The 21,005-nt window shown below is 33.1% G+C and overlaps 1 long non-coding RNA gene across 1 annotated transcript; it reads left to right on the top strand.

Annotated features, from left to right (window-relative positions):
• The first annotated feature begins 6,245 nt into the window (after positions 1–6,245).
• Positions 6,246–17,654, top strand: LOC114580926. Its single transcript, XR_003702600.1, has 3 exons — positions 6,246–6,381; positions 17,389–17,516; positions 17,633–17,654. It is a non-coding gene; the product is annotated as an uncharacterized LOC114580926 (long non-coding RNA).
• Positions 17,655–21,005: the final 3,351 nt, after the last annotated feature.

Genomic DNA, 21,005 nt, shown 5'->3' with positions numbered 1-21,005 from the left:
GGGACTGGTGCTGTGCCTACGACGAGGAGGGTAATCACCTAAAGTCCCATTTCGGCTTTCGTGACTTATTGGAAAACCTTCTATACATGCTTTTATTTGCGTGGTGGGATGAGAACTCGGTACGATGCCTACGCCGAGGTGGGGTTACTTATAAGTATCCCGAGTTGGGGAAAGCCAATTGTCTTGTAAAATAGCTATTCTCAAAGACCCCATACACGCTTTTATTGGCATCGTGGGAATGAAGACTACGGCGCGGTGTTTACGGACACCTACCATACACACTTTTAGTAGCGTGGTGGGAAGGCCCAAACTCCTGTAGTTTCTTCTAAACAAGGAAGACACCTAGAAGCTGTCGAAAATTTTGTCTAAACAGAACGAAGAATTCAAATTGTAATTCAATGAATTTGAACTTAAGTAAATAATAATGAACAACGTTACATGGAACTCAAATGCGCATTGATTACAGGGGACTTGGACATGCAACTGACCTTGAATAATTTGGACAGTAGGGAACTTGAATTAACTTGCAAATCTGAGCTAAACAATGAATCTAAATTGAACTCAAATGAATGGAATTATAAAAGAATGCTAAAGAAACTAAGTAATTAGACTTGAATATGAAGAGACTCAAACTAAATGCGACTTAAACTATTTGGACAAACAACCCTCTTGCAACATATCCATGAAAAAGAAAAGATAAATGAGTTTGATCTTAGAATGTGAACTTTAAAAAAGGGGGTCACTGAAGATATGTTGAAACCCCTTCAAATGAAGAGGCTTGATTTGGAGGCACTTGATGCATGTCAAAGTCATCTCAAGTCTGAGACAATTTCTAAGAAACTCTAACCTGTGCCAAGTGACATAAACAAGCAGGGGAATGTGTTTGTCCCTCTGGTTCTTGGAAGCATGGGAAATAGAATCTCACTAATAATTTTGAGGAATTTTGTTGCACTGATGATTGCAAAAGTGATTAATAAGAAGAAAGAGATATTGACATTGGAAGGCTTAGAGGATGATGATTGTGTGCAGTTCCTCACAACCATGCATTTGCTAAAGAAGGGAACCATGATGAGCACCATAAAAAGTTAAGGCCAATTGCTAAATGGATAGTTAATAAGCTTTTAGAATCTCTATTGATAACAAAAGTTATAAAATTCCTGAGGCTATTCGACAGTTGTATGTTGAAACTAGCAATTTGAAAGTTCCCAAAAAGATTGGAAAGTTAAAAAATTCACTTGCATTATGCTCGACTTGATGATTAGAATATAATTAATATATTTATTAAGTAATTCAAAACATCAAGAAGCCCCCACTTGTTGTACTCATATGCCAAGGATTTGAAGATGATACCCGAGATGATTGATACAACTCGCATATGGCTAACACCCTCTAGTTGTGATCGACAACGATTCAACTTCAAGAGGACATGTCAATTCCCCCTAGCTTATCATGAAGTAATAATGTCGGAAGTGTCATGAATATGATGACTATTATACGAACAAATCTAGGGGAACCATAGCAACACTATGAATACACTAAGATTATATGCAAAGGGTGATATTTCCTACAAAAATACAAATACAATATGCAACAAACACAAGTACATTTGTGTAGTCAATAGAAACTCAATGTCAAGTGAAATACATTGGTCCCCTGCAAGCAAAGACGGATGATATACAACAAATGTGAGCGCCTACGGGCCGCTATAGAAGACCCTTCATGTACTCCATATGTTACCTACGGGCAAATACAAAAGGATCAAGACAAACATAAGCTTCTACGAGTTGTTGTAGAAGATCCATCAAATATTCCAAAATGCCCTCACACTTGCACTATAATATGTATACACTCAAACACAAAGAAATGCATACGTAATTGTATACCTGCATGGGCCCCAACGAGCATGTTATGGGTACACATGTGACGTCGAGGGATGCTGCGTAGGTTAAATAATAAACCCAAGTTCGATCCCGATTCTTCTATGCAGGTAGATAAGAATCAACATGGCTCGAACCATTAAACAAACACACGACCGTGGAACCGACCGAAATATATATATTTTATAATTTATGTTAGGCTTTAAAGGTTTATTAAAGGAACAATTCATTAACAAAGGCATTAAGCCATCAACAAACCCGGTCCTCTGTTGGCAAGTTGACGGAGTTGACAAGGTTTAATCGACATATAAAAATGTCTATAAATACCCCGATGATGGCTGTGTTGAACGTATATCTCAACCAGAGGGGTTAATTCCAAATACTCTATACTTTCAAATGTAACCCAAATACCCCTCAAACATTCAAAATTCCAAAAATTTCAAAACTCCAAATATTTAAAAATTAAAAGTATTCACCAAAATGCTTAAGCAAAATCTATCCACCATTCGCAACAATTTGCTGAGATGGACAAATCTGAAAATAACTTCAACTCAAAAAGAGCTAATGCTTGGTCAAGAATATCACTAGGATTCATTCACAAACAATCTCCTGCCAATAAGGACGTGGCATGTGTCCTATAACCGACAGTTTTGCAGTAAAATGGCACCGCAGGATAAACGTTATGATCGGGTCCCTCTGAACGGGATGGTTTATCGTTAAATGACATCACTAAATTACGGTTCACTACATTACGGTTATGGCGAGAGCCCATATGCTCCTAATGACATCAAATCCTTGAGATATGAATCAATATGATATAATCGATAAGACACAAAGCCATCTATTAGCAAAGGTAGATCCAAATTTGTCCCATTAGACAAGCATTTTCCCCTAGGTCTATAAGGTACCCTTTGGACGAAGCAACCCATGGTTGTCGACAAGGATCCTTCTGTCAGGTTGGGTAGACTACCTCCTCTGATTAAGTAGACCAGTGATCACGATGGCTCGGGACGACGGAACCATGAGATCTTGATTGGGTCCATCATCCAATCCCCCACCATCTACTTTAAATGCAAGATGGTGAAATTTCTAGTTTTAAATATCAAATCTTCGAATACCCAAACCAATGCTGCTACTATCTGTCAAATAACATGTACCTCTACGTATCTGATCGACGATCAGCCTTAATAGAAAGTTCTCTCTCATTATCGGGAGGGGTAATTAACTATAAGGGCTTGCGCCTATAGGTAATCAGAACTCAAATCATAAAGTCCTCGCAAAATGAGGGCATAATCTATGGGTAGTGTCTTATCTACGAATTCATCAGCCATCCCAAAATTTACCCTGGAACTTAATCTGTTAAAACTCCACCAAAAAGCAATGGGGAGGCCGGTACCGAATTTTCAGAGCCCACACCCTCCTATCTCCTTCAATAGTCTCCTTTCCTCTGCTACAATTTGTAAGCTCTCAATCAACTTTTTAAATAGCTACCTCAAGCCCTTCCTCTTTCCACGTTTCCCTATCACATTGTACTTGAATTTGAAATAGGTTTTAGAGGGCATGAAGGGAATATTTTCCCACCATTGAAATTCAAATATGGAGTGCCACCAAGATATCAAAACACAATTAAAAAATTCCAAATTAAATTAATCAATTAATCTATCTCCTTATGCATTAGCAAGTTCAAATAAATATACATCAAATTCCAAATTATCCCTTTTAGATAAGGATTCAAATAAAGTTCCTAAAACATAATAAATTATGAAATTTAGACTTGAAAATTAGTGAGGAGCCATTTCTCATGTGTGCCAAGCATTATCCATAATACATTGTGCTTGAACTTGAATGGAAGCCTTCTTGGTTGATCTTTCTCTTCAAACTTGCCTTGTAAGAAAGGAGTTCATTCATTTAAGTGAGGGAAATTCACTGTTCCATTGTATCAACATGCATGAAATTAATCGTGATATTCATTCTTGATAATGTTTTTGTGTGCTACATCTAAGGGTGTAAGCGAGTCAAGCTAACTCATGAGTTGGCTTGATCTTGGCTTGATAAATGGCTTGTGAGCTAAGCTCGATGAGTTAATGATCCAACCTTGGCTCGACTTATTAGCTTGCGAGCCAACTTTATTTGTATCCCTTTTATTATTATTATATTTTTAATTTCTCATTCCTTTTATTATTTTGTTGTAATAATTGCTTTATTTATTATTTTCTGTTTTATCATAAACGAACTAGCTGAAACTCATAGAATAATGCTCAAGCTTGATTAATTAATCATGCTTAAGCTATAAGCCAGGTATGACTCTAGCTTGACTTGCCTTGTTTATATCCCTAGCTACATCAACAGTACCATACCTCGAAAAACTATTCTCTATGGAGTTGAAATCAATGTAATATCCATAAAATGTGCAGCTAACTTCCTTGAATTTGTAGTGATCAAGCAAGCTTGATTGAAAGAGATTTGTGCTGTCATGGATGAATCGAAATTCCTGGAAGGTGGTTTGCTTGAACATATTTGCTATTATTTACTATTCTTGGGTGAATAGTGGTAGCTGGAAGGCCTTTGAATTTTTGTTGGTTTGGAAATTCACATGCTGGTTTTTGTGAGCCTGGGGAAATTATATTATGAGTTGAAGTGCATGGAGCTGGTGGAGAAAATTTTTACAATGGTTTAGTAGCAATTCTACTGGGGTATTGTGGATTGGAAAGCTTTTATGTATGAGATCTAATTTAAGGTTTTGAAGAAGTGGAGGTGATAAGGTATCAGCTAGTTGATGTGGAATGTAAGAAAGTTAATTCATTTTATTTTTCACATCTTTCATCATATTGTATAAGTTATCAAAGAGATGGTTAAATTGATCTGATGTGGGTTTCAGGTATGTAAAGTTTTGTTATGGTTTGAACAAATACCCTTTGTGTATAGGTATTAAGGTTCAATGATGATCAACGCAAAATTTATAATGGCTTTAAAAGGAAAAAAATTAAGTTCTTATACACCGCCAACAACCAATAATGTTCAACATAGTGAAAAAAAAATTGTAACATCTTGACCTTTAAGAGGAGATCACCAAAACTTGAAGCTTGATGTCAATTTATAAATGCCTTGATTGTTTCCTTCCTTCGAAATTGTTAAAATAGCCTTAGTTGTCATTGCCTTGGTTGCTAAATATTCCTAGATGATCTGATACAAAAAATTGGTTGTGGTAGGTGGTGGAATTTTGAGGTGGATGGAACTCTCTTTTGGATGGGTTGGTGGAAAGATTTGGGAAGGATTTAAATTTTTTGTGGAGGGGTTGAGAGGTAGTTTGTTATGTGGGATTTATTTCTGTAAGTGAGGTAAGAGGAAGGGCTTGGGCTTTTGCTAGAGGTTGCCGAGAGCATACAAAGTAGAGTTAAGGTTTATAGTGTTCTGGGAGATTAGAGGAGGTTTTTTTTTGAAATTTTATTTATTTATTTTTTTATTTTATTTTATTTAGGAGATTTGAGGAGGCTATGGGAGGGGAAAAGGAGGAATTAAGGTTTTTGGAATAGGTCAAAATTGAGACAAAACCTCTTTAGGATTTTGAGTGTGAAGGGTTGGCCAACAGTTTAAGATGGTTTCTAGGGGCTAACGTAGAGGGTAGAGGGAGATGCAAAGGAATCAAGGGTTTTTGTTTGAGAGGGAATGAAGAGAAAATTTCCTAACCTAAAGAATTTTGTTTTGAAAAATCACCAAGCCATCAAATCTCAAGATAAAAACGTCAAATTGAATTAATCAAGCAATATATCTCATGCATTAACAAGTCTACATAAATATGCATTAAGTTCCAAATTATCCCTTTTATATAGGGATACAAATAAAGTTCCTAAAAAATAGCAATTAAAAAATTTTAACATGAAAAGAAGGGAGGAGCCCGCTGGCCATATGGGTTGGAATGGAAGAGATTACTTAAAATATAGAGAGAGCTAGCAATAACAGAATTGAGAGAGGAGCCTTGGATCAAGCCCTGTATTGTGGAAAACGCCTTGAACTAAGGAGAGAGGGCTGGCGACACCTATTTTGAATGAAGGGAGATAAGCCAAGCATTATTCAAACCGCATTGCACATACATGTGAATGGAATCCTTTTTTATTGATCTTGCCTTCTAAACTTGCTTTGTGAGAAGAAGCCATTAAGGAAGAGAAATCCACTCTTCAATTATATCAATTAGCATGATATTAATCATCATATCCATATTTGATAATGGTTTACTGTGCTGCATCAATGTTTATTTTTTTACTCCTTAGTCTTGTATTGTGATAATTGTAAACATATGGTGCTTGTAAGTTCTTGCATATTTTGTTTGCAATGCCCCTGAGAGCATTTAATGACGAAGTAACTCCATATTATTTTTCAGGTAGAGTTTAAAGAGTATTTTTCTGGTCAAATTCTTCATGCAGTTGCAGAAGCTCCAAAGGAGGCCCTTCCTCAGGACTGTAGGCCCAGTTTTGACACTGCTTGGATGACAAAAATGAAGTTTGAGGTTTGAATTTCCAAAGATGCTGTCTTTTAATGATCTTCCTTATTGAACATATGATGAAGATAAATTATCATCTGATTATTATGATCTTCCATTGAATAGTTGATAAATTTACGGTTAAAAAAATTTCAATGGGTACTTAAATATAACTATATAAGTCTATCCTATCTTTTTTCGGTTCAGTTTATGGTTTGGGTGTTTTAGAAGACAAACATATGAATCTACGATAGTTCACCTACATTGTTGTGTAATAATAAATACTATGTTATGTATTCTACTTTGAGATGTTTATCTTATATATAACAATTGTAAATTAAATTAGGCTGAATGCAAACTAAATTTGAATCAATAAGTATAAATAGGACATTGATGATTCAATAGATTCCTTACTCAAGCTATATTAAGTAAGCCTGTATCATAGACATATTGATATGGAAATAAGCACAACGAAAGAAGCTTGATGCTAGCTCCATCTATGTTAACCAACCAAGACTCATGTCCTTAAGAAAGCAAGAAGGAAAGTGATTAGCTTAGAAAATGATGTAATTTTGTGCAGGTGTTAATATATGCTGTTGTGGAATTGAGATAACTGAAGTAAATTTCAATGAATAGGCTTTCGTTTTAGTGACCTCCTTCCCTCCTTGAAAGTACTTCTCCAAGAGTCGTTCACACACCCAAGAAGTATTCTTGCACGTTGATTTTTTTTTTCCCTTTCAACTGAATTCAACGTAACTTGAAAATTTTTTATTGACTTTATCCAAGTAATTTCAACGAATCAAAAGTCATTTGGTAATTTTATAAAATACAAACATATAGTTATGATATATAAAGTAATGCAAGAATTTATCACTAGAAAACTATTTTAAATTGCATGATACTCGGCACACTTGAGAACTTTTTCGTAAATTTAGCTATGAGGCACATGCCGCATTGCCTGGTACGTGAGGCCTACTCCTCACATAATGTGTGACATGCCTTTGTCATAATTTTTTGAGGCATGCACAATTTATAGTAATTTTTTTAATCAAATATAGTGAATATATTTAATAAAATCCTCTATAATTAACCCTGTACCTCACACTCAAGCCTCACATCTCATGGTCTCTCATTTTCATGGAATACCTGCGCCTTGTCTCCTTTTCTCATGCATGCCTCAACGTCCTTCATGTCCACCATTGTTGATGTTGTCTCTTCCTTGCCAAGTTCTCTTTCTAGACAAGGAACTCTTCCTCGACATCTCTTCTCAATTTTATGATAATTCTGAAACCCTAAAATTTTTCTCTTTCCTAAACTTAATTTCTTTAATTTGGTTTTGAAGGGTTTCTTATTTATTTGAACACTGCATGTTTCATTTATTTTAATTAAATTTTCATTTTACAATTTTTATAAGAAAATGTCAAAGCTAAGGAGAAAAGTACAACTGGTATTAGAAAAGACCCGACATTGCGACATATTGTTCAAATTGATATTGGAGGGAATGGCATGATATATGTTTATCTAATTTGTAAATATTGCAAAAAGGTTATTAAAAGGTTTTTTTTGGCCCTCGCAAGAGTATTGCACCATTTGCCAAGTTATCTAAGGTAGCTAAAGAGGAGATCCGTGCTTGTATGAACAAGTCGACTATGTCAAAGTACTTGGTACAATGATAGTTTGATGAAAAATAAATGTTAGTTTTTATTATGGTAGTGGGCCTAGTGATAAAACTCTTCATCTTCATTGCCACAACTGTCATGTTGAGGTGCAAGAGAACCTATGTATAAATTCATGGTAAATATGAAGGATGACGAAGATGATGCGTGAGGGTAGCCCATAGGATGTTTCATGAAAATGTTATGCAAATGTGTTTTCGTATGAATATTGGTATGTTCTTTTACGAAAATGTTTTTCCATTTAATGTGGCCTGCTACTACTAAATTTATCTCAAGATACGTTACCAAGTAGGTCGGAAGAAAGACAACCTATAGACACTATGTTCATTTGCACACAATGGCTTAATAGTCGTTGATTAAAAAAATAACACAAGTGAAATATGTATAACACAAGCCAACAAAAAATAAAATGAAAATTGCCTATAAAAAGTTAGGTATTTAAATTTCTTTTAAATATTAATTAATATTTTTATTTATAGATTAGGGAAAATAAGATAATTAAGATAAAAATTTGGAGGAAGATTGGGGGAATATTGACAACACTAAAGTTGGGGTGGGGTAGAAAGCAATTCATATATAATGATGATGACTCCAAGGAAGAACCTTTTAGTCATGAGAGTGCTAAGGACTTTTGATTTTATAATTGTGTCTTTTTATTTGTTCTGTTCTTATTTGGATATTAGATATTAGGAGGAGAGATCTCATGTTAAGCTAATATTGAATTATTGGGTTATAAATTAGTTGGCAATCAGTGTAAAATTTGTTATTACCAGGTCCCAAGCCTTAAATATGAAAAGTGGAGGGTTGCGTTAGGTATTCAACAAATAATAAAAAATTTGTTGAACAATCATAACATGAAGCCTTTAATTTATTGTGTTAATATTAAGAAGTTCTTTGGAAGCAACTCATTATATGACCCGAACATAGTGAAAAATATGCAAAGGCCGCTGCACTGACGCTGCAGTGTATTGTTAAATAAGCAAGGGCATCCATATCATGGATGGATGTAGGCTAAGAAACTAGTTCATAAAACTAAAATTAAGATAAGAACTTGAAATATAGGTACTTTTAGAGACAAATTAATGGAATTAATAAATATTATGATTTATAGGAAGATAAATAATCTATGTATTTAGGAAACTAAATGGTTGGGGAAAAGGGCATGGAGATTGATACTTTATGATTTTATTTTGATATTTAGACCGGAGTCGTACTAGAAATGATGAAAGTGTGTTTTTAAATAAGAATTTGATGGATAATATTATTGAGATTAATAAAATTGGAGATAAAATTACAACTTTAAGTATTTTTTTAAATGCTAAGATTCTTAATGTTATAAGTGCTTATGCTTCTTAAGTAAGTTTGAAAATATGTTCAAAAATAAAATCTTAAAATGACTTAGAAGAATTAACATAAAAGATTTCTATTGAATAAAGAGTGAAGGAGATTTAAATTGACATTATTGATAGAGTGGTGGAAGATTTTAAAGATATTTATAGTGGCTATGAGTTTGGAGAAATTAATGAAGGTGATAATACTTTATTCAAGAAAAAAGAGGAGCATCTCATCATTTATAAAAATGAACATGTAGAACTCATATTGATTATTTTCTAATAAAAATAGACCATTTATATTACAAAGATTATAAATTATGTCTGAGTAAAAGTTTATGTACTATCATCGCTTATTAGTTTTAAACTTTAAGATGAAGAGATAAAAAATATAGATAAAAAAAATATTTTTTAAATGATATTCATTATAAGTGGATAAAATATTTTGATAAATTTTTCATTGAATATTGTGAGAATATGATTGACTTTAGTGACCTTAGTATCCTAAATAAAAATAAGGATTTTTAATTTTGTAATTATATTAGTAAAATCAAAGTTGGAAAGGCTTTACAGATGTGAAAAAATAGTAGGACCTGATGATATTTTAATAGAAGTGTGGAAATATTTTGAAGATCAAGGAATTTCTTGACTTAATAAATTTTTTAATATTATTTTAAAGACAAAAGATATCAGATGAGTAAAGGAGTGAGTTGGTTTCTATTTTTAAAAATAAAGGTGATGCACAAGAGTCTGCAAATTATAAATAAATTAAGTTAATGTGTGATACATTAAAATTATGGGAGAGTAATTGAGCCTAGATTATGATGTGATATTAATATTTCTCAAAATTAATTTGGATTCATTCCGGGTAGATCTACTATGGAAGTAATTTATTTATTTAAAGTTTTGATGAATTATAGAGATAAGAAGGAGGATCTGCATATGATATTTATTGATGTAGAGAAATAATATGATAAAGTTCCATGAGAAGTGCTACGGGAGTTTTAGAAAAGAAAGAAGTTAATAATGTTTATGTTCAAGTCATTAAGGATATGTATCGAGGAGTTATTATTTGTGTTCAAACACAAGCTAATTTGACTAAGTATTTTCTTATTTCAGTTGGATTACATCAAGGAACTGTTGCGACTCGAGTTCATGAGTTTATATTTTTGATGATAACAAACATTATGGCTCATGTTTCATTTTATTTTTCATTCTATATTTATTTTGTGTGTATACTAAAATTTTAGGAAAATCATACTCCAAACTACCGAAGACTTCAACACAGATTAGATTAGGGTTTCTTGTAATGAAGTCTGTAATATTTCTATCTTTTTTAGTTTGAGAGAGTGTGATTGTAATTGGATAACCGTGCACACACACTAGGGGAGTGAGTCAAAACTTTAGATTTGTTTAAACAGTTCGTACTATACGATGTATGGTTCGTACAGATGACTCACATAGTACGAAATGTTATCGTACATAATCATACCGGACGAACTTGTTCAGTTTTTAACTGTTCGTACAGTACAATGTCTGTTCGTACAGACGACTGACAGAGTACGAAATCAGGTTCATACAGGATTGTACATGGATTTTTGAACAATTCATATGGGATGATATACATTTTGTACGGATGACAAAATAGAGTTCATACCAGTTCATATAGACAAAATTGAACTATTCGTACTGGACGTATATGTTAGTACGGACGGATCGTTCAAGACTGCATGCGATTGTACAGTATGATCGTAGGATAATTTTCTTGCAATTTTCAAATTTTGGATAGTTTTTCATGTTTTTTCAATATTTGGAGTCCTAAAAATTGTCACTAAACACCTTTGTTGTGAATTTATCTTGAGAGTGGCTATTGAGTGTGAGTATTTGGGAGAGATTGTGAGAGTGAAGTGTGAGAGATCAAGTAAGGGGGAGTTGTGAGGGATTCACAAGGTTGCCCAAAGCGATGATCTTTTTGTCTCCTTCAAGTTTCTGCCCATCAACTCTGGAGGCTCTTAATTGAAGATCTTCAACATTGGTCGTGGGTTCTCTGCCTTCACCAGGAGGGTGAAAAAGGATGACAGTTCTCTGCCTTCACCAGGAGGGTGAAAAAAGGATGACGATTATTCGCTTTCATCAGGAGGGTGAAAAAGTACGACGGTTCTCTACTTTCACCAGGGAGGGTGAAAAGGGATGATTGTTCTCTACCGCATCAGGCTGTGGGAGCAAAAGAAGAGTCACTATGTTTAGTTCAATACTTAAAGGAGTCTTTACGGAGTGGATGTATAACTAGTTGGATCGAACCACTATAAAATTTGGTGTTCTTTTGTTCTATTTTATTTTCAGCATTTTTATTTTTTGCACTTTAATGTTTTGTGGTTGAAAATTTTTTTTTATGAAAATCATATCCAAACTACTGCATATTTTATGGATCAGAGATTTAATTTTCTAGAAACGGTTTTAAAAAAATATCAAGAAATTTTTAAATAATCAATTCACCCTTCTCTTGGTTAGCCTTGGGATAGTTCTATTAGGTTTAACAGTCTACACGAACTTTCAAGTGGTATCAGAGCCAATTTCAAAAATTGAAGTTTATATTACTTTTTGAAAAGTGATTATTGTTAATTTTGGAAACCGTAATACTATTGATGGATATTCGATCACTATATCACATTTATTTGAAAATATTTCTTTTGATTTTTGAAAAATTAGAATGTTTACTTTCTTGCAATTAATAGATTATCGAATGTGACATATAATTATAACTGGTTATTCTGTACTGTCACGTATTATAGATGAAATCAAAATCGATATCCCATTTTTTGAATGGAGTAGAGTAGAATAAGTTTATGTTCAATTAAATGCTAAATATATGAATTGTTTGTTCTGTGCTTTAAATTCTAAAGATTATATGATAATCTTTACATGCACTACTGACATAACAATTTAGGATAGTTTATGCACTACATACGAAGGTACTAGAGAAGTCAAGCAATCTAAGTTAAATATTTTTATGCATGACTATGAACTTTTTAGCATGAAACCGTATAAGACCATCTTAGACATGCTTACTAGGTTTTCACAAATAGTAACATCATTGCAAGCTGTAGGTAGAGAAGTTTCAAATTTTGAAAAAGTAAATAAAATTTTACAATGTCTACCTGAAAAATTTAATGCTAAAGTTACTGCTATAATTTAATCAAAAAATTTTGAATGATTATACTATTGATAATTTGATTGTCTCACTCATTTCTCACGAGCAAACTATGATTCAAAGATTTTTGGATGGAGGTAAAATGATAGTGCTAAATATCGAATACACTGAGAAAAGCAACTCAATAAATGATGAAAGTAAGGATATATCATCGATAATGAGAAAATTTGAAAAGCTACTGAAGCGCAAGCATCAACATCAACAGAATAGAAACAAAGGTAAAAATAGTAATGATATTAAGAATTCCTCTAAAGTAATTTGCTTTGGGTATAGAAAACTCGGACATATGAAAAATGAGTGCCTGAACTTAAAATTTTTTTCCTTCAATGGAAAAGGTAAAAATAAGCAAATTGCAATAAGGACAAATGATAAAAATTAAAAAATCTCCTGAGCAAATGTAGCATTTGAATCATCAGACCAGGAGCAAGATGATATTTAAAGTTTTGTTTGTGTTGTTAATATATGCATGCATTTTTTTTCTTTTGCAAATGTGTTTAATTTTGTGTTGTTTTTTTTTAAGATATGTTTATTTATGTTCTTTCTATTATTTGTAAAGTCACTCTGATTAACACATACACATGTCACACATTAGAAAATCAAATCACTTTTAAAAGGTCATTTTTTCTAAAAATGAAAAATTTATCTCATATTTTCTTGAATTTTTATGTAAGTTGTGGTTGACTTCTCTAAAAATAGTGAAAGGAAGGAAACTCATGATTTTGTCTCTCTATCTCATTTCTTATGAATTCACCTCTTTATTTTCTTAATCAAGCAGTTTGTTTTGTCACTAGAATGAGTTTGCTTTAGTTTTTAAAATTACATAAAGAAGGCATATTTATTAAAAAGAAAGGAGACACAAAATGAACTCAAAGCTGAAAAAATGCATAATGACACCAAATTTGAAAAAATACACAAAGTGTCAAATATCAAAAGATGCACAAAATTTGTCAAAAATTAATAAAGAGGCACAAAATAAGCCCATAATAAGTTTGCTTACCTTTTTTGTATTTCTTAAATCTTAAGAAAATCTTTGTATCTATTGATATTTTCGATACTTGAGTTTGAAAATTGTGATTCTTGATTCACCAATTTTTGCATTAATCTTCTATTAGATATATTACATGAAAGGAGTTTTGAAAAGATTAATGTTTTCTTCTTTAATTTGTTCCTTGATTTACATGTTGGCTTAAAAAGTTTTTGAGTCTTTAAAAGAACTTAAGCTAGGACTAACAAATTCTGAATCTCTAACCTTTCTGGTTTATGCATTGTCAATTCATGCTTTACTAAATTTTTGAATAAAATCAAGAAGTAACTGAATTTTCTAAAACATCACTTTCACCTGGTCAGGGTCCATTTGTTCTTTAGTCTTTTTTTTATTTTGCGTTTTTTGTGCTCTTCTTTTTGACAATGTCAAAGGGGGAGAACGTGCTGTTGTATTTATTTTGTACTGTTATTTTTATTTTATTTATCCTTTTGTTATAAAAAAAAAGAGAAAATTATTTTAGTTTCCCCTATTTTTAAATAATTATCTTAATAAGGGGGAGATTGTGAAAGAGATAAAACTTAATTTGTAAATTCAACCAGTAATGTTTGCCATCATAAAAGAGGGGAAATTATTACAACTCGAGCTCACGAGTTTATGTTTTTGATGATAACAAACATTATAGCTCACATCTTTATGTTTCATAGTATTTTTTATTCTATACTTGTTTTGTGTGTATACTAATATTTCAGGGAAATCATACTCCAGATTGCCGAAGACTTCAAAACAGATTAGATTAGGGTTTCTTGTAATGAAGTATGTAATTTTTCTATTTTTTTGAGTCTGAAAGAGTGTGATTGTAATTGAGTAACCGTGTACACACACATTGGGGGAGTGAGTCGAAACTTTAGATTTGTTTAAATAGTTCGTACTGTACGATGTATGGTTCATACAAACGACTCACAAAGTACGAAATGGGGTCATACATAATCGTAATAGACGAAATTGTTCAGATTTTGAATTGTTCATATAGTACGATGTTAGTTCGTACAAACGACTGATAGAGTACGAAATCAGGTTCGTACAATCGTATATGGATTTTTGAACTATTCGTACGAGACGATATACATTTCGCATGGATGACAAAATTGAGTTCGCACAAACAAATTCGAACTGTTTGTACAGACTAATTCGAACTGTTCGTACAGGTTGTTATACGTTCGTACGGATGGATCGTACGGGACTGCATGCGATTGTACAATATGATGGTCAGATAGTTTTCTTGCAATTTTCAGTTTTTGGACGATTTTTTATTTCCTTTCTATATAAGAGTCCTAAAAACTGTTACTAAAAACCTTTGTTGTGAATTTCTCTTGAGAGTGGCCATTGAGTGTGAGTGCTTTGGAGAGATTGTGAGAGTGAAGTGTGAGAGATCAAGTGAGGGGGAATTTTGAGGGATTCACAAGGTTGCTCAAAGCGAGAATCTCTGTCTCCTTCAAGTTTCTGCCCATCTCCTCTGGAGGTTCTTAAGTGAAGTTCTTCAACATTGGTCGCGGGTTCTCTGCATTCACCAGGAGGGTGAAAAAAGATTGCAATTCTCTGCCTTCACTAGGAGGGTGAAAAAAGGACGACGGCTCTTTGCCTTCACCAGGAGGGTGAAAAAGAAAGACAGTTGTTCTCTACCTTCACCAGGGAGGGTGAAAAAATATGACTTTTCTCTACTGCACCGGTCTGGTGGGAGAGTTTGTAAGGGCTTCTCCGCTTTATTGTGGGAGGAAAAGAAGAGTCACTATTGTTTAGTGCAATACCTGAAGGAGTCTTTAGGGAGTGGATGTAGATCTAGTTGGACCGAACCACTATAAAATTTGGTGTTCTTCTGTTCTCTTTTATTTTTCGCATTTTTATTTTACACACTTTAATGTTTTGTGGTAGAAAATTTTTTTGTGAAAATTATATTCAAACAACTTCAATCAATTGCATATTTTAAGGATTAGAGATTTAATTTTCTAGAAACGGTTTTAAAATTTTCCAAGAAGTTTTTAAATAACCAATTCACCCCAATCTTGGTTAGCCTTTGGATAGTTCTATTAGGTTTAATAACATACATGAACTTTCAGGATCAGCTTTAAACCCATATTTTTTGTTTTAATCATGGATGCTCTTACTAGAAATTTATAGAAGGATGTATCTTAGTTTTTGCTTTTTGCTGATGATATTATTCATGTTGATAAGAATAGAGAGGGAGTTAATGAAAAACTTGAATTGTGGAAGTTAAGAGTCTAAAGGTTTTTACTTGAATAGATATAAAATTAAATATATGGAGTTTAATTTTTGTAGACAGATCTAGTGGTGGGATTGTGACATTGGTGACTGTGTCACTAAAAAGAGTGCACGTTTTAGATATATTGGGTTTATTGTTCAAAGAGATGGTGAAATAGATGGGGATATTATTAGTAGAATTCAAGTTGGATGGTTGAAATGGGGAATTCATTAGGCCTGCTGTATGGTAGAAAGCTATCCCTCAAATTTAATAGAAAATTTTAGAAGATGGTGATGAGACCTGAAATGTTTTTAACATATAATGTTGGCTATTAAAAGAGAAGTATAAAATTAAGTGTTGCAGAGATTAGGATGCTTAGGTAGATGAGTGGCTTTACACTTATGTGTAAAATGTGAATGAGTTTGTAAGTGGACCGGTTGGAGTAGCTCTAGTGGCAGTTAAGATTAGAGAGAGTAGCCTTTAATGGTTTGATCTATAAAACATTGGTCTTTTGATGACCCTGTTAGGAGAGTAGATGCATTAGATGCAGCTTATGTTAAGAAAGGTAGCGGTAAACCTAAAAATATTTGGTTAGAAAATATTAAAAATGTCCCATTTTTTATTAGATTTAAGTGATAATTTAACTTTTAATAGGGCATAATAGAAAAAAAAAATTCATATAGCCTACCCCACAGTGGGATAAAGGCTTGTTATTGTTGTTTTTGATTTATTAGTTTAGTTTATAATCTTATTTTACTTCATGTTTGAAAGACACTTATGTTTTGTGATGCTAATATGCTACTTTTTAAGTCATCAAAATAAAGTCATAATGAGGTCCATAGAATGGCTAGGCTAGGTCAAGCATATATGCATGACACATTGTATGATTCACATGACAGACACAACTCATTACTCACATTACAACTCAAATGTCATGGTAGTGACCAACAAATACGAGGTTAAAATAGATAAAAATGACTCAACACATAACACAAATGTTGCCATACCTATGATTTACAAGATTACTTACTACATGAGACTGATGTTTGAACTAAACTAGTCTTCAAAATGCATCCTCCATCATTATCAAAATTCTAGTCACAGCAGCATTTTCTTTGCCTTGATTTTCTTGCCATTTATCCTCACTTAGCTTCAATGATAATATACGTGGTGTTCATATGTAATATCCTTGAATAATTTGCGTTGAAATGAATTCTAAATGATTCCATTTCATAAAGGTTTTAATCGGTTGAAATTGTTTCATGTACAAAAAATTCTTTTCACAAACGTGGATGAATTGCCTCTCAAATTTTCTTAAGTTGTGAAGCTGAAGAGGGGGTGGCACCCATGCCAGATCTTTTATTGCTTGACGAAAACTCTGCACAATTTACTATATTAAAATTAACATGCATGTAGAAGTAATTATTTTCCTAATTTTTTCTGACTCCTTGATGATTAGCACAACGGTGCCGACGGTTGTTATTGTTAGCACCATTTCTGATGATCTGCATTTAAATGCATCTTTCCTTATCCTATCTTTTTAATCCGGCAAATTAACAGCATCAATTTAACAGGTAAATGAAACTTACAAATGTACGTATAAACTGGGTGGTCAGAAGGCTGATATCTATCCTGATAGCCTTTTCAACTGCCAAGCAAAAGATCCATCTACGGCAGAGATGGTTAGAAGATTCTTTGTGCTGTAAGCTTATCTTGAAATTTTCTCTCTTGTTTCTGGCACAATTTGAAAATTGGTATGAAACTAAGAAATAAATGTAGCGGAATTCAGCTCACATGACAAATAAATGTATTTTGTAGCAAGTGAAACAAAAAACTGAATGTTGCTGCTTTAAGATAGAGACACAAATAGTTGTGTATATAACCGAATCTGAATGTTATGGAAATGACAAATAAAGGTAGCTGCTGCTTAAGATATAAATGCAGCTAGGTTTTGCTGACATCTTCAGCTGTAGATTGCATACTGATTGTTTTGCTGGGATCTTATTGTCTGACACTGATGCTAATCCGTGCTGTGGCAAAAGAGCGGATATGAGAGCTGCCGCCAGGAGTAACACCCTTGAATCATTTTTTTCCGTTCAAGATTACTTTTGTTGATGATTCCATTTTGCTGCAGAATTCAGTTTACCTAAAATTTTCTTACGAAACTTGAAATCAGAATTGCATATTTTGGGGCTTTAGGTAGTTTTTTTCGTATGCTTTCATTTCAATACACTGAGTAATTAGGGCTGAAAGTTGACGATCAGTATCCATTGATTTTGAAGTTGAAAACTTCTTTCAGTGTTTGTTTTTTAGATGAGGATGCACATATTGCATATATTTTAGTTTCCTTCAATTTAAGACATCTGAATAATTAACTTCTTTGTAATTGCATATCCATATTGAGCTGGATATGTGGTCAAGTTGTTCACTTGATGTCTGTATCCAAGTTTTTCCTTCGGACAAATGAAAAATGATATATGTTATCATTATCTTTTTGTAACCAATCCATTTTTAGCTCCATGCAAAATTGTTGCAATGTTCTTGCAGATTCCATTTTTATTGAAAGGAGTTACAGTTGGCATCTTGAGAGGAATTCTTGTTACTTCGATAATTTCAGATGGGATGGTGAACATTTATGTTTTCATGTAATCAAAGTACAGTGCATACAAATGTTATTGCATAAAAATATTATTTGATTTATTTATGCGTTTTTCTGGAGGGTCATGCCTTGGAGTGCTCTATGAAGCACAAACATGGAGGATTGAGGGTAAGTTATAACATTGGATTAATTAAGATATTAAAACACCCGGAATTTCTTGAATAATAATATCTTCATATAGCTATAAGTGCAGAAATGCATGTTGTAATTATGCATTCTTATTACTATGGATAAAATGCATCTACTAAATTCAGTGCAACTATTCGGAGACATGGCTAAAAGACACATGTATTTATGTATGCTGGATGTATATGCCAATGAGTAATGCCTTTGCCTTCCAATGGGTAGAGTTCAAATCATCTAATAAAAGTTTCATGCATGCTTAATTGCTTATAGTTTGTAGTGGGCTTCGAAAATTCGTGCCCCAGTCTCTCCGTGGACCCTTTCCTTTCTTTTTTATGGTCGTCGTGGAGAGTTTTAACGCTTATTTCCCTAGGCCGAATTTCAAAATTGGGTTTTGAATGAGACATTGCCTAGAGATTTTGCCCTCATTTCATGAGGACTCTATGATATGAGTTCAGGTTTCCTATGGGCGCAAGCACATATAGCTAATTACCCCTCCTGATAACGAGAGAGAACTTTTGATTAAGGCTAGTCGTCAAACGAATACATGCGACGTATAGTAGCAATAGAGTTTTGGTATTTACATATTTAATATTTAAAAAGTAGAAATTCACCACCTTGTACTTGAAGCAGATGGTGGGTGGAGTGATGATAAACTCGATCAAGATCTCATGGTTCCATCATGTTGGGTCATCATGGTCCCTGGTTTACTTATTCAGAGGAGGTAGTTGACCCAACTTAAATGAAGGATCCTTGTCGGCAATCATGGGTTGCTTCGTCCAAGGGTATCTTATAGATCTGGGGTGAATATTTGTCTAAGGGAATAAATTTGAAACCATCTTAGCTCACAGAGGATTTTGTGCTCTATCAGTCATATCCTATTGATTTATTGCTCAAGTATTTAACGTCGTTGGGGAACATACGAGTTCTGACCATGACCGTAATATAATGTTTCCATTTGGCGGCAAAACCACTTGGTCATAATCGTTTGCCTATGGTGTCATTTGGCGGTGAAACCACCGATTAGAGGACACATGCTATATTTTTACTGGTAAAAGCCAGATTAAAATTGAATCCTGGTAATATTCTCGATCAGACATTTGCTCATTATGAGCTAAAATAATTTTCAGATTTGTCCACTTCGACAAATTGTTGCGAAGAGTATATGGATTTTGCTTTAAGCATTTGTTGATTTATTTTATTTTAAATATCTTAATTTTGAGTGATTATTTTAATTTTGGATTTTCATAGGTATTTGGGAGGCATTTTTTTTTTAAATATTTGAGGTTCCATTCGGTTGAGATAAGCATCCAACACGACAATCATCGGGTTATTATTGGTTGAATCTTATTAACTCATCTAGTTGCCAACAGAGGATCGGGTTTGTTATAGGCTGTGTCTTTGTTAGTGAATTTTCTTTGTTATAGACCTTAAATGCCTAATATGAATGTAGAAAATAAATACCCCAGTCGACGCCGCAATAGTACATTTATTCATTGGTTCAAGTCGTGTCGACTCCCATTCTATCAAAGAGAAGGATCAGACTCGAACATAGATTCAGATTTTTCCCACGTAACATCCTCAAATGCTGCGGGTGTACATATGACACGCTCGTCGGGTCCTAATGCTAAATCATATTTTAATGCACGTGTCTCACACTCCAGGATCTATATTGGATGAATTGCATCTATTTTTTATTTTAATCATTTAATTAATGCTTACCAATGAACAACGAAAAGAAACATAATTGTATTCTTGTCTTGTCCAGAGTATCATATTATAGGATCCTTATGCATTTATGAAAATATGTAAAATCTTACAGCTGAAATCAATGCTAGATAAAAGCCACAATATTCTATAAATCATATAAAAAATATATACATCAATATATATACTAATTATCAACAATATGATATAAGTCATATAAAAAAATATATACATCAATATATATACTAATTATCTGTATCAGTTTTTCATTTTATAGTTCATCACATCTCAATCTATTACATCATCAATTACAGTATCAGTAATAGTCAACAATATTAATGCCAACAATAATATTAATATCGTGATCAATAATGTTAAATAGTGTTAATGACAGTAAACAATATTAGTATCAGCGACAATATCAATACAATATTTTTAGCAATGTCAGCATTAGTATTCTAATCTTCAATGAGTATATCTTAAGAGTATCTTGCTCTTATACTTATGACTCCCAATTAGTCTCTCCTTATAACTCCCAATTAATATACTCTTTATAACTCCTCTTGAATCAGTTACCCCGACTCCTTATAATTCCAAATCTATCTTCAGCTCCTTATGACCCCAAATTTGTAAGTCACGTGGATGAGTAGGGTTTCATTAGAGTTATCATATTATGTATCTGATATCATTTAGTGCTTTATT

The sequence above is a fragment of the Dendrobium catenatum genome, unplaced genomic scaffold (genome assembly GCF_001605985.2).
Source record: "Dendrobium catenatum unplaced genomic scaffold, ASM160598v2 fragScaff_scaffold_1400, whole genome shotgun sequence".
NCBI lineage: Eukaryota > Viridiplantae > Streptophyta > Magnoliopsida > Asparagales > Orchidaceae > Dendrobium > Dendrobium catenatum.
The sequence above is the reverse complement of the archived record's forward strand: the minus strand, read 5'-3'. Positions and strand labels throughout refer to the sequence as shown.